This window comes from Lissotriton helveticus, chromosome 7 (assembly GCF_964261635.1).
Source record: "Lissotriton helveticus chromosome 7, aLisHel1.1, whole genome shotgun sequence".
Classification (NCBI taxonomy): domain Eukaryota; kingdom Metazoa; phylum Chordata; class Amphibia; order Caudata; family Salamandridae; genus Lissotriton; species Lissotriton helveticus.
This window is the reverse complement of record NC_136068.1, coordinates 78,467,572-78,482,966: the sequence shown is the minus strand read 5'-3', so window position 1 is coordinate 78,482,966 and position 15,395 is coordinate 78,467,572. Positions and strand designations below refer to the sequence as shown.

Below are 15,395 nucleotides of genomic sequence, written 5' to 3'. Positions count from 1 at the left end.
GATAGTAAATTAAACCATTCCCTATCCTACAGCTCCCTCCAGCGCAAGTCGTTGTAATGACTTGCGTTGTAAATCCTGCATTGTAATGGTAGTGCGTCGTAAAAGTTGCGTTGTGATGGATGTTTCCCGTATCTTTAGTTTTTCCCTGGTTTATCTAGGAACATTGGACCTCACTTTGATGTCGGTGGGACCACCACCAACAGGCCATCACTAGTGGTTCCACCGACATCCAGGGCTTGGGTCCAACTGCCGCATTATGATGCTGACGGTCGGACCGCAGTGGTCTGGGGAACAGACCACCACCTCCGACAGGCTCAAGGATCGCGCATCGAGGCGGTCACTAATCCTTACAATGGAGGCGGGGCCTGCGTAGGGATTAGAATGTCCATTTCGCACAGCCTTTTCATGTTGGTCCCAGCGCCATGAAAAGGCTTTTCGGAATAAGACATTGAGGGCCCCAAGCAGGGTTCCCATCCCTCGGGGGCCACTGCTAAGAGGCCTGGGAGCACATATGGTTCCCCCATGCATCCATGCAGCGTGTACCTGGCACATGGTTCATGGATGTTTGAAAAGCACCTTTTTGAACTGCTGCATGTGCTGCAGACCTTTTCTGGGCCTGAGCAGAAGCCGCAGTAGATAAAGGAGCTTTACAACCCCCTGCATGGCGGTCTCATCATAATGGGGCGGACGGGACCGCCAACGTCTTGTTGAGTGGTCATCTGCCTGCAACGATTGCCATCAAATGAGACCCATCGTTCTTCTGTGTCTGTGCCAGGCCCACTGACCCGGTCTACTTCCTGCCCAACCCTTGTCCAGAAATCTACATTTATCCTTTCCATCAGAAGACCAATGCTCCCCTGGTACACGTCACAGGCCGGACCATCTGCGTAAGGCACTTGCCCCGTCCTTGTGAACACCCCGCGCCACCAGTCTTCTTTACGGTACAAGCCTTGGAAAGTCCAAAGACCAGTAACCAGGCAGAGGTGCTGTGAATCTGAATATATTCTTCACCATCAGGCCTTGGTTCAGTCACGTTGGTGAAAAATGTTGTTTACGTGTTAAACATCACTGACCTCCAAAACACAAGATGCAGCTTGGTTTACAAAAGTCTTAGTATAAAGCACAACATACAGCCCAAGGTCCTGAACTGGATGTTAAGAGAAAATCCTCTGATTTGTGGATGAAGTAGTCAATGATCAGCTGGAAGATTCTCCGCCAATGGAGAGTCTGCCAATAGAATAACTCCTAAGAGTAGGGTGGAGTGAACAGACCCGCAACCACATCTGGTTTTACAACTTGCCACTGGAGCGGCACTCCTGCTTCACCGAGAGGGCTTCAGGCCACGTGGCAATATGTTGGGAATGCTTTGATTCCTTTTCAAAATCTGTAATGCTAAACAAAATCCCATATCTGGCATGTTCTGTATCTTTGATTGGCCGCATAGGATGTGGGGCTCATTGTTTACAATCTCTCTTGGTTGGAAGCATTTTCCCTGGTTCCCTGGATGAACTACATTTACCTAACAGAAGTTAGGGGCCGATTAGGATGGCGGACGGATCGCCACCGCCATGCAGGCAGTGGCGATCCGTCCGCCATCTGTGCCCGTCCGCCACCAATTTCCCCCCGCCATATTACAATGGCGGGGGGGACCGCAGCGGACAGAAACACCGTCCACCGCTTTTCCGCCCTGGTCGCCTTGCGGCCAGGGCGGAAAAGGGTTCATATGGCTGGCGGTGTCTTCCAGACACCGCCAGCCATATTACGATGGCCGGATGCAGATGCCTTTCCGTGGCGGCAATGCTGCCACAGAAAGGCATACGGGCCTTGCTTTGGGGGCCCGCAATGGTTAAGGGGGGGTGGGAGGTGCACATGGGGGGTACCTATGGTACCCCCCTGGGATTCACAGTACAACATGGCAGGCACCGCGCGGTGCCTATCAAGTTGTGCTGTGAAACGCACAACATGCGTTTTTGACATTGCGGCAGACGTCGGCACCGTCGGCCGCAATGTTAAAAATGCGGGAATGCATCCTAATTCGGGGCACAGTACCTCCGCCCCTGTGCCGGACGGTCCCTGCTTTGTCCGTCCGCCATCCTAATCGACCCCAAAGTGCGAGGCCTTGGGCCAAAATCTAATGCGGGGCCTTCAGGACGCTTCATCCGTTTTGGAACAGCACCTATTTCTAACTATCAAAAAATTTACACTGAAAGAGAAAAGAAGATTACAGGTTTGCTTGCAATTAAGTGTGTCTGTGTGTGTATATATATATATATATATATATATATATATATATATATATATATATATATATATATATATATATATATATATATATATATATGGATGGATGGATGGATGGATGGATGGATGGATGGATGGATGGATGGATGGATGGATGGATGGATGGATGGATGGATGGATGGATAGATAGATAGATAGATAGATAGATAGATAGATAGATAGATAGATAGATAGATAGATAGATAGACAGACAGACAGACAGACAGACAGACAGACAGACAGACAGACAGACAGACAGACAGACAGACAGACAGACAGACAGACAGACAGACAGATAGATAGATAGATAGATAGATAGATAGATAGATAGATAGATAGATAGATAGATAGATAGATAGATAGATAGATAGATAGATAGATAGATAGATAGATAGATAGATAGGTAGATGGATGAGAGCAGGCCTGGGCATAAAGTTTAATGCTGGTGTAATTCTATAGAAAAACTCTAAAGGCAGCATAGGATATCTACAAACATGTTTTGTGAGTATTTTTATTTTCCTCTTTAAAATAAACAAACGGTAATCCAGTTTAAATGTTGTTTATAAACTGAACCAACTATATTTCGACTTATTTTTATAACAGGTGCACCAGAGTATATAAAAGCAAAAGCCTGAATCCTTCATCAAACATAGCTGATTTTCACACATGATTAATCCCAAAGTACTTTGCATGACTTCAAACAGATGGCCAATAATGTTCTCTCTTGTCCCCAAGCCAAAGGCTGGAGGGCCTTGCCAATGTCCTATGATTGGGTCAATGAAAGTGACAACCTCAAAGTGTCCATTAACCCGCCATCTTGAGTAGGGAGCAGCATCACTTATTATGTCCTCATTCTAACAGTTTTAACCAGAGCTCACTTCTCTCCCTTGTAGGGGGCAATCACTGTCTGGACCACAGGCCACTGAGCTGCTCGTCTGTACCCTCCAATCAAGTACAGTGGAGAACAAATACAAATCATCCAGCGCTTTCACCCCATCAGTTCAGTGATGGTATGGCCTGACAGACCCATGAATGGGTGCAATGTGATATACACTCATGTGGTGCTCCTTAGCAAGCTCAAAGAATGTCTCTAGTGATGCCTGGAGTGGCTGGATTTTAATACTGTTATATCAGCCACACATTTCTATTTTTGAAGTTTTCGGGCCTTGCCCTATGCCATGGTCCTTAGCGCTCCAGGCCAGCAGTAATGCACGCAACTGACTCCTCGGCCATGAATTCTGTCACCACCACACAAAAGATAGTTATGTGTTTCTGTGGTAAAATGTATCCAGTGCTTAATTTGTAAACAACAGAAGTGCCAGAGCCCTCGTCGGGAGGCCACTGCAGCTTGCACCACTTATTGCCCCTCTCAGCGTTGCCAATGACAGAAGCAACACAAAAACTACCATCAAACTCCTACAAGAGTGACAAATCAGACTATTCCAGGTCACTCAAAGCTATAAAATGGCATAGGCTGTTGGTCTTAGTCATTTTGAATGTATATTCATTCGATTACTAAAGAATAGTTGCTGAGCTCTTCTCAAAAGTAAACAGCACCACCATGTGGCAAACTGTCATAATTGCAGGTGTTGACAATTAAGTGCTGGTGCCGAGCACCGGAAACCACAGGTGCAAATTAAGCACTGTCTGGACCCTGTCCGTCGCGGTAAATAAATACCTTTGGAGGCACATGAATCACTTGATGTAGGAAGCTCGCTGAACTAGTAGCTGGGCTGAGTTTAGGCTGGCATTACCCACTCTGCTGGGAGGTCATATACGAGCAGTAGGTATGGCTGAACCGGAGAGAACATTGCACGTGGAAAAGGGCCTTTCATGTCCAGAGTCTGTGGAAAGATACTGTTATCAGCATCATTATTGGTAACTAGGTCAATATTCTACTAATAATGTGCGAACATAGATTGGGGCAATTTAGGCCACTGCATAGTCATGGGCAGAGAGAACAATTTAAGCTCATGTGCGCCCAGTGGGAGCATAAAGTGAAATCCTCTTTGTAGTTCCAATCTGGGCTAAGTGGTTGTCACTGCTCTTCACCTGAAACTAGAGCCCGTCTGCGCCCGTCCGCGCCTGGACCGCGCCCAGCGCCAGGACCCCTGGACCCCACGACCCCCATGACCCCCACCCCCCCCCGCCGGACCTACGACACCGCCACCCTTACCGCCCTCAACCACGGACGAACACCGGGTTGCTGCCGCGCCACCCCGAAGCGAGCCCACGGACCTTTCTCCTGCCGCAACTGCCGTTTCACCTGCCTACGAACACCCAACGCACCCAACGAGAACAACTCCCCCGGAAACAAACTCGATTGCATCCTGATCAACTCCCGATCAGTCCACAGGCACAATTGATTCAAAAAGGGGGTGGTGATGGACAGAGTATCTGAGTTAATCAGAACACTCCTACCCAGTCAAAAGATCAGGGACTCATCCATCACCGTTTTTTAGCTCACTGCACCATCTCAGTTCAGAACCTGGCTACATGCAAATTAGTCTGACCCTGGCCCAGTGCATCATGGGAACAGGGCAGACCAAACTACCAAGCCAATTCTTTACTGGAAAGGAAACAAGCTTCCGGGGACCGGTTTCTGGCATTACAGCCGTCTTCGGCCCGGCTTGCTTGAATCCTGATGGTGCAGTGAGCAAGGGACTCATGTCTGAGCATACCCTGCCACACCTGTAGTGGCCAAATTGATTCAAAAAGGGGGTGGTGATGGACAGAGTATCTGAGTTAATCAGAACACTCCTACCCAGTCAAAAGATCAGGGCTTGATCCATCACCGTTTTTTAGCTCACTGCACCATCCCAGTTCAGAACCTGGCTACATGCAAATTAGTCTGACCCTGGCCAAGTGCATCATGGGAACAGGGCAGACCAAACTACCAAGCCAATTCTTTACTGGAAAGGAAACAAGCTTCCGGGGACCGGTTTCTGGCATTACAGCCGTCTTCGGCCCGGCTTGCTTGAATCCTGATGGTGCAGTGAGCAAGGGACTCATGTCTGAGCATACCCTGCCACACCTGTAGTGGCCAAATTGATTCAAAAAGGGGGTGGTGATGGACAGAGTATCTGAGTTAATCAGAACACTCCTACCCAGTCAAAAGATCAGGAATTGGCTTGGTAGTGTGGTCTGCCCTGTTCCCATGATGCACTGGGCCAGGGTCAGACTAATTTGCATGTAGCCAGGTTCTGAGCTGGGATGGTGCAGTGAGCTAAAAAACGGTGATGGATCAAGCCCTGATCTGTTGACTGGGTAGGAGTGTTCTGCTTAATTCAGATACTCTGTCCATCACCACCCCCTTTATGAATCAGTCCACAGGCACGCCATCGAAATATGGAACCTCATCGACTCCACAACCCCGGACATCGCCTTCCTAACCGAGACCTGGATGAACCCCTCCTCGGCACCCGACATTGCCATAGCCATCCCCGACGGCTACAAAATCATCAGGATAGACCGCACCAACCGCACCGGAGAAGGCATCGCCATCGTCCACAAGAGCTCCATCCACATAACGACCAACACCGACAACACGCTCCCCGACGCCGAACACCTCCACTTCTCAATCCACAGTGACCCCAAGACCACCCTTAGAGGCACCCTCATCTACAGACCACCGGGACCTCGCACAAAATTCAGCGAAGACATCGCAGACTTCATCAGCCCACACGTACTCCCCTCCACCAACTACATACTCCTAAGGGACCTCAACTTCCACCTGGAGAACCACGCCGACAACAATACCACCACCCTACTGGACAACCTCGCCAACCTCGGACTGAAACAGCTGGTCAACACTCCCACCCACTACACCGGACACACACTCAACCCGATCTTCTCCTCCAGCAAACACATCTCCTTCAGCCACACCACCAAACTATCCTGGACGGACCACAGCTGTGTCCACTTCAGCTTCAAAAAAACAACCGCACACCACCACGCCCAACAACCGGTGCACAGACATAATACCGACTCCACAATATCGAATGGACAAAATATCGAGTTTTAAATATCGTTTGGAGAAAATATCGACAGGACAGAATATCGACAGCCAAAATATCGTTTTTAAGGTAAGTGAAGTAATATCGACTGTAAATAATATCGAAAGTAAAAAATATCTTTTTTTATATAATATGTAATTATTTATAGTGTTTTTATCTTATAATTTGTGTGAAAAGTGTCATTTTATGTTATAATTATTTTTAATTAATGATTTTTTTTAAATTATTGTGTAATTTTATTCTGTAGCGGGTTGTGGGTTTATAGGGGAATAGGGTGGGAAGTAATTTAATTATAATTAATTAAATATGTAAATTTATTAATTGGTAGTAATAATTAATTAATTGGTAATTAAATATTATATGTTAATTATTTAAAATTTAATTGGTAATTAATTTAATTTAATTGATTAATTGCTAATTATGTAAATTAAAATAATGTATTTCCTGTAGCGGGTTGTGGGTTTATAGGGGAATAGGGTGGGAAGTAATTTAATTATTATTTATTAAATATGTAAATGTATTAATTGGTAGTCATATTTAATTAATTGGTAATTAAATAATATTTGTTAATTAATTAAAATGTAATTGGTAATTAATTTAATTTAATTGATTAATTGCTAATTATGTTAAATTAAAGGGGTATTTTTAGGGTTCAGGGTCAGTTTTTAGTTTTTGGGTAAAGGGGTATTTTTAGGGTGCAGGGTCAGTTTTTAGTTTTTGGGTAAAGGGGTATTTTTAGGGTTCAGGGTCAGTTTTTAGTTTTTGGGTAAAGGGGTATTTTAAGGGTTCAGGGTCAGTTTTTAGTTTTTGGGTAAAGGGGTATTTTTAGGGTTCAGGGTCAGTTTTTAGTTTTTGGGTAAAGGGGTATTTTAAGGGTTCAGGGTCAGTTTTTAGTTTTTGGGTAAAGGGGTATTTTTAGGGTTCAGGGTCAGTTTTTAGTTTTTGGGTAAAGGTGTATTTTTAGGGTTCAGGGTCAGTTTTTAGTTTTTGGGTAAAGGGGTATTTTAAGGGTTCAGGGTCAGTTTTTAGTTTTTGGGTAAAGGGGTATTTTTAGGGTTCAGGGTCAGTTTTTAGTTTTTGGGTAAAGGGGTATTTTTAGGGCTCAGGGTCAGTTTTTAGTTTTTGGGTAAAGGGGTATTTTAAGGGTTCAGGGTCAGTTTTTAGTTTTTGGGTAAAGGGGTATTTTTAGGGTTCAGGGTCAGTTTTTAGTTTTTGGGTAAAGGGGTATTTTTAGGGTTCAGGGTCAGTTTTGGGTTTTTGGGTAAAGGGTTTTTTTAGGGTTCAGGGTCAGTTTTGGGTTTTTGGGTAAAGGTTTTTTTTAGGGTTCAGGGTCAGTTTTGGGGTACAGGGGTACAGTGTAAAAATAAAGTAAAATTAAATTTACATTAATTTAATTTTATGAAATTAAATTAAATTATATTTAAATAATTTTAAATAATTTAAATAAAAAAAAATATTATATACTTACCAATACTTACGTTGTAATGGTAGTGCATTGTAAAAGTTGCGTTGTAACGTCATATATCCACTGTTGCACTCTTTGCAGTGGGAATAGTAATTTTTACTCTTTTGTATTTGTACGCTAATAATATTGGCTATTATTTAATTAAATTTGTTACTATATATATATATGTTTTAAGAAATATGATAAAAAAAATATTATTTTTTTACTTTCATTAATTATTTAATTATTAAAAGTTATTTTAAGTATTGTTAATTATATTTTAGTAATTCATTTTTTATATTAATGTAATTAAACATTGTTTTTATTAAAGTCGATATTTTTTACAACTATATTTTTGTACACGATATTTTGTACTCGATATTTTTGTACTTACCTGTTTGTACATACAAACTCGATATTTTGGTTGTAGATATTTTCTCGTCGATATTTTGGGTAGTCGATATTTTGGTAGTCGATATTATTTCAGTGATCCCCAACAACCACCAAGAAGACAATGGAACTGAGTCACCACCAAACAACTCACTACAGCCCTCTCCCAGAACCCACCCACCAGCACCGCAGACCCCAACGAAGCGGCCACCAACCTCACGAACTGGATCTCAGACTGCGCCAACCTCCTGGCCCCCCTGAAGACCCAGGTATACAAAAACAACCACAAGAAAAACTCCTGGTTCACCCCCACCCTCAAGGACTCCAAAAAAGAATGTTGCACCCACGAAAAAACCTGGCGCCTCAATCAAACTGACGAGAACATGTCTGCTCTCAAGAACGCCACCCGCAAACACCACCAACTCCTCGGCGCAGCAAGAAAATCATCCTTCAAAGACAGGCTCGAAAACAACGCCCACAATAGCAAGGAACTATTCGGTATCATCTGGGAAGTCTCTAACCCCGATGCTGAAAACAACGCCATCCCCCCTCTCAGGATCTCTGCGACTCCCTCGCGGCTTTCTTTCACCACAAGGTCACCGATATTTACAACAGCCTCTCCACATCCAACACGAACCCACCACCGGAATCCGACACTGACAACACTACCACCCACACCTGGAACCCAACCACCACCGAGGAACCCACCTGCATCATGAACTCCATCCACTCAGGATCCCCATCCGACCCATGCCCGCACCACATATTCAATAAAGCCAACAACATCATCGCACCCCATCTACGAGACGTCATCAACGCATCACTCACCACCGCCACTTTCCCCGAAAACTGGAAACACGCCGAACTCAACGCCCTCCTAAAGAAACCTACAGCAGACCCCACCGAACTCAAAAACTTCCGGCCCATCTTGCTCCTCCCATTCCCCGCCAAAGTGATTGAGAAGATCATCAACACCCAACTCACCACCGCCCTAGAATCCAATGACTCACTCGACCCCTCACAGTTCGGTTTCAGAGCTAACCACAGCACCGAGACCGCCCTCATCGCAGCCACAGACGACATCAGATCCCTGACAGACAAGGGAGAGACCATAGCCCTCATACTCCTGGACCTCTCCGCAGCCTTCGACATGGTATGCCACCGTACTCTAATACAACGCCTCAACAACGCCGGCATCCGAGGCAAGGCCCTGGAATGGATCACCTCCTTCCTCTCCGGAAGAACACAGAGAGTCCGACTCCCCCCTTCAGATCTCCAGCTACTGAAGTCATCTGCGGCGTCCCACAAGGATCCTCCCTCAGCCCCACCCTTTTCAACATCTACATGACCCCTCTGACGAACATCGCACGCAAACACGGACTCAACATCATATCCTGCGCCGACGACACTCAGCTCATCCTCTCCCTCACCAACAACCCCACCTCAGCAAGAACCAGACTACACGAAGGCATGAAGGAAGTAGCAGGCTGGATGACAGACATCCGGCTTAAACTCAACACCGATAAGACGGAGGTCCTAATCCTCGGCCCTACTCCCACCGCCTGGGACGACTCCTGGTGGCCTCCCGCCCTGGGCAGCACTCCCCGACCCACCGACCACGCCCGCAACCTCGGCTTCATCCTGGACTCGTCCCTCTCCATGAACAGACAGGTCAACGCGGTAACATCGGCATGCTTCAACACCCTGCGCATGCTCCGCAAAATCTTCCGCTGGATCCCCACCGACACCAGGAAGACCGTCACCCACGCCCTTGTCACCAGCCGCATGGACTATGGGAACACTCTGTACGCCGGCATCACTACCAAGCTACAGAAGAAACTTCAACGAATCCAGAACGCAGCCGCACGACTCATCCTGAACATCCCCCGACACCACCACATCTCCGGACACCTGAAGAAACTTCACTGGCTCCCAGTCAGCAAGAGGATCACCTTCAGGCTCCTCACCCACGCACACAAAGCCCTTCACAACCTCGGACCCAAACTCATCAACCACCGCCTCTTCTTCTACTGTCCTCCTCGCACCCTACGCTCGACAGGACAAGCCCTGGCAGCCGTGCCCCGCATCCGCAGGGCCACCGCCGGGGGCAGGTCTTTCTCCTCCCTGGCAGCAAAGACCTGGAACTCCCTTCCCAGCCACCTGCGCGCCACACAGGACCACCTCTCCTTCAGACGGCAGCTCAAGACCTGGCTCTTTGAGCACTGACCCCCAGCGCCTTGAGACCCCCAAGGGTGAGTAGCGCGCTTTACAAATGCAATGATTGATTGATTGATTGAGATAAGCTTGTGTCTCAACCACCCTAGATAGGATGACATCTCTTACCCAAAAAGGGACAGGTCCCCTACACCTATTGACTCATAGTCAGCATAAACGAGATGTCTCCTACCACCATTAACTCATAACTAGAACATGGTGACAACTCTTCATTCATAAAAGAGACTTACTCTACACTTCTAGGCTCATAACCAGCACCTAGTGACACATCCTACCCCATAAGAGACAGGCTCCTGCAAGTACTGACTCATAACCAGCAAATGATCACGTCTCTTACCCCATAAGAAACATGTTCCCTAATCTATAGTCTCATAAACATCACACTGTGACATTTCTTGCCCCATAAGAGAAAGTTCTCCTACAGGTACTGACTCATAACCAGGAAATGATGACATCTCTTACTCCATAAGAGACAGGTCAGGCGTGCAATGCCCATTGGGCTAAAAAGGCTTCAACCTCCCCCACACACACCCTGTCATGTTGGCCACCTTCAGCTGCTGTGGGCTTGGCTGGGCAGCGTCTGGAGTCTTATCTTTGGCACGCCCAAGTTTTCACAGGTCTTCAAAGACCATTTGCATATTTACATACCTTTGTAAACTGGTCACAGAGGCTTAGGTTTTTTTCTGATTCCGGTACCCCAAGGGCCCCCACTCTGCCTATTACTTACATTTGTATTTAACTTTTACTGCCATAGTGTGAGAATGCATTTCATGAAAAGGAATATAAAGTAGGGTTACCAAAAGAAAACTTCCAGCCATTTGTTGTTTAACGAGCCTGCAAACGGCTCGTCTTAACACTAAATAGGGTTATAAATAAAATAGTATGTCTTCATTTGTAATGTGACTTTTCTTTCTTTGTTCCCTTTAATTATCAGTCATGGACCATTAAGGCCATGCTAGAACACAATTAAAAATGCTTTCTATTTATATTTGCTGTTCCAAGTATGCACAGATAAGTGCTGAAAATAGGCTTGAGGGGACTACTTATTTTTGTACCGCCTGGGACATCAATATAATGAGCTGGCAACCCTAATCGCAAGACTGGAAGTTTGTTGCAGGATGAGCACAATATTTATTTCCATCACCCTCGATCCCTGGACCCTGAATAATGCCATAATAACAATAGTTTAAGTTATATCTGAAAACCTACGCCAGCCCTCAATAACATGCTGAGTTACTTCAAGTGTCTGGGAATGCACCCTGCATTCAGACAACTCACTCCTCATTCTCGCCCTTCACTTTCACACTCACCCTGCACTCACAGTGATCACAATGTACTCACATGATCACCGTGTACTCACACCATTCACCCGCTCACCCTACACTCAGTGGCCACACTACACTTATGCCACTCGCCATGAACTCACACCACTCTCCCTCCACTTATCCTGCGGTCACATGAGTACACAGCTCACTCTGCACTCACAGTGATCACTTGCACTGTTCACCCTGTACCTCACCCAAGCACACTACTCACCCTACAGTCATGTGACACTTCACTCACCTGTCCTCCTCACTGCTCACTCTGCAATCTCACTTAAACAAGCCCATCACTAACCATACATTCATTCGTCCCACTTACATTTGCACCCAAATTATTATGGTCACGTCACTCACCCTGCACTCACTCCTCTCACCCTACTCTCACACTGTCGCATCGCTCACCGTGCACTCACATTGGCCCTTCCAATCACCCTCCCACACAGCGCAGAGGGTTAATGTGCCTGCTACAAAGAACGTGTACCTTGCAGATCACAGAACTGAGCGTGAGTAAACTACGGGTAGCCCTATAAAAAAAGAAATGTTTGTTAGAAAGGGGCTAGAGAGAGATGACGTGCATTGCAGGCGAGTGGTAGTGAGGGAATTCATAGAGAAGGAGGAAATGGGGTGGCAAAAAAGACTATTGCACCATCTGGGACCAGTGCTAAGGCCAGCCCTGGCTCGGAGTTTTAGCCCCCCCCCCCCCGAAGTTCGGGTCTAGTTGATCCCAAGAGACAGGTGCATAACACCTATTGACTCATAAACAGCACATGGTGACAACTCTTTCCCCATAAGAGACAGGGCCACTACACCTGCTGACTCATAAACAGCAAATAATCACATCTCTTACCCCCTAAGAAACATGTTCCCTAATCTGTTAACTCATAACCAGCACACTGTGTCATCTCTTTCCCCATAAGAGACATGTCCACTACACCTATTGACTCATAAACAGCAAACAGTGACATCTCTTTCCCCATAAGAGACATGTCCATTACACCTATTGAATCATAACCAGCCCACGGTGTCATCTCTTTCCCCATAAGAGACATGTCCATTACACTTATTGACTCATAAACAGCACATGGTGACAACTCTTTCCCCATAAGAGACAGATCTACTACAGGTACTGACTCATAACCTGGAAATGATGACATCTCTTACTCCATAAGAGACATGTCCATTTCACCTATTGACTCATAACCAGCACATGGTGACATCTCTTAACCCTATAAGAGACATGCCCCGGACATCTATTAACCCAACAGGCACACCTTGCTGTCTCTTACCCTATGAGAGAGAGACAGGTCCCCTACACCTACTAACTCGATGTGCATGCACTGACGGGAAACATCCTTTACAACGCAACTTTTACCATGCAGTGCCTTTACGACGCAACTTTTACAACGCAAACCATTACAACGCATTGCACTGGGGGGCGCTCTAGGATAGGGAATAGGTTTAATTTACTATCCAAAACCTTCCCTACTATCCACGGGGACTGGAGTTGGAATAGTAAATTAAACTATTCACTATCCAGCGCCCCAAAGCACTATGCGTTGTAACAGCATGCGTTGTAAAAACAGCGTTGTAAAGGCATACGATGTAAAAGCATGCGTTGTAATGTCATACATCCTGCACCCCTTGTTGTAAATAATATATATATATATATATATATATACATCCTACACTGACATGTCTTACCCCAGGAAAGACAGAGCCCTTCACCTCAATTAATACTCAACAGGTACACAATGGCATCTCTTAACCCAGAAGAGACAGGCCCTCTATACCTATTAGACTCTACCAGCTTAGAATGACACCTCCTGGAAAGTGAGAGACCGCAGCCGTGCACTTGTGAACTTATAGCCTGGACACAGGCCTGAGAGAGAAAGCCCCAGAAACTTATAAACACAGAATCATTGCGTCATGGTGCTGTACACTCACAGCCTGGCACAGTGAGAGCTCTCACACTACAAGAGACAGTTCCCCCTACAACTAAGTGTAACACACACACACAGAGAGAGTAAACATTGTTTTTGACTGAAACAGCTGCTTCAGGAGGGTGGCTTGGCCTGCTTCTGAGAAGGTACTACCCGCCAGAGTTTGATTGGCAGTTGCTGCCACGCTTAGCTCAGACGACATTTTTAAGAATAGAAAAAAAAACTTGCAGCCTCGAAAAAGGAAAAAAAAGGAAAGATCAGAAAAAGGTAAAAAAGCAAGCTTCCTCTCGTCATAAACGTCGTATGGCACTTTTTCTCTCTGCATCTTCGTGTGTTTGAGAGACAGCAGCAGGTGCGAGCAGACGTCACGGCCCTGCTGCAGCCTGAAGGTAAGAACGTTTATTGTATATCTGCCATAAGTTCATAACATTGATCCATCACTTTTTTAGTCCATAAACATATTTTTTGACATCTACATTTACAGGTTTGGGAGAATTAATCTTTAAAACTAAATAGAAATGTTAAGAACAAATAAGCATTTGTCACCTCAATATTGTAGGCTGTTCTGTGGAACCTCTTAATGGACAGAAACAACAGCACTTCACTTAAAATGAGCGTGTCCTGGGCCGTTTATATAAAAGAGTTTCGAAACATTCCCACATTTCACCCAAATCCTTAAACTCTTTCTTAGCAGACATGCCACACCCCCTTCCTTTTAATAGCGCCTTGAGGCCCCATCCAGCTAGTTAGGGGCATTCGTGAGTAGCAAAAGCATTACACAAACAAGGGTTCCCTAGGACAGGGGAATAGCTTCAGGGGGTGTTTCAGATGCCCCCCCTAATAAATGTATTCTCTAGTACATTGTTGGGACGGTGCTTTTAGCTGGGTATGGTGAGGTGTTTATTGGATTTCACCTAGAATTTTTACATGCACACACAGACTAAAACACACACACAATCTCTCTCCTCTCTGCTTTCAAGTTCATAAAATGTTTGGGTCTTTTCACAAAAATGTTTTTTTAAGTACCACTAACAATCCCCACTGCTCTCTTTCCACTGCCCTTGAAATCCTCTCATATGCTACATCTCAGATAATGTATGTTAATAAGATATACCAGCATGATTGCTGGGGAATATGAAGCTCCCCCCCCAACCCACCAATTTTACTGACCAAGCTACGCCCCTGCCTGAAAGATATATTTTCTGTATAATGTTCCCGCTGCCAAGAGAGGCAGGACGAAAACCCTAAAAAAGTTTTTAAAAAATTCCAATTTGACAAATAAAAAACCAAAAACTCAACTTTATAAGTTTTCGCAAAATCCTTCTTTAGCAGAGACGCTCTAGCAGGGAGCACCTTGGCAACAGAGATAATGAACAATGAGTGGTGGGACTTGTAAAGAATCTGGTTAGCTTTCCTTTTGCAAAAAAAAAAGAAGTCATTTTCTTTGTGGACAGTAATATTGTTAAGAAATTAAAATTTACAGAATCTATCATATGAGAAAGACAAACACGCATTCCATTAGGGCTGGTAATTCTACGGCGGGCGTAAACAAAAGTTTGTGCCTATATTGGAATCACAACTGGTGTGCACAGCATTTTCCACGCACAAATTTTGCCCAGTAAATTGATACTCTTGACGCACTGAAAAAATTCAATATTATGAGAGTTGTAGGTCTGATCGTGGAAAAACATCAGAATATCATGGGGCTATTGGGAATACCGCACTCCGAGCCAGGAAAACTGAATAAGGAGGTAACAGGTCATTGGGA

At 45.4% G+C, this 15,395-nt stretch overlaps 1 protein-coding gene across 2 annotated transcripts in view; it reads left to right on the top strand.

The window, feature by feature from the left end:
• The first annotated feature begins 13,948 nt into the window (after nucleotides 1-13,948).
• CD4 (CD4 molecule) overlaps nucleotides 13,949-15,395 on the top strand; it is a 109,881-nt gene continuing 108,434 nt past the window's right edge. The window contains exon 1 of one of the 2 annotated variants that reach the window (XM_078651533.1): nucleotides 13,949-14,016. The gene's annotated coding sequence lies outside the window, so the exon portion shown is untranslated. The remainder of the gene's footprint in view (nucleotides 14,017-15,395) is intronic. The other variant, XM_078651534.1, reaches the window with a different exon arrangement.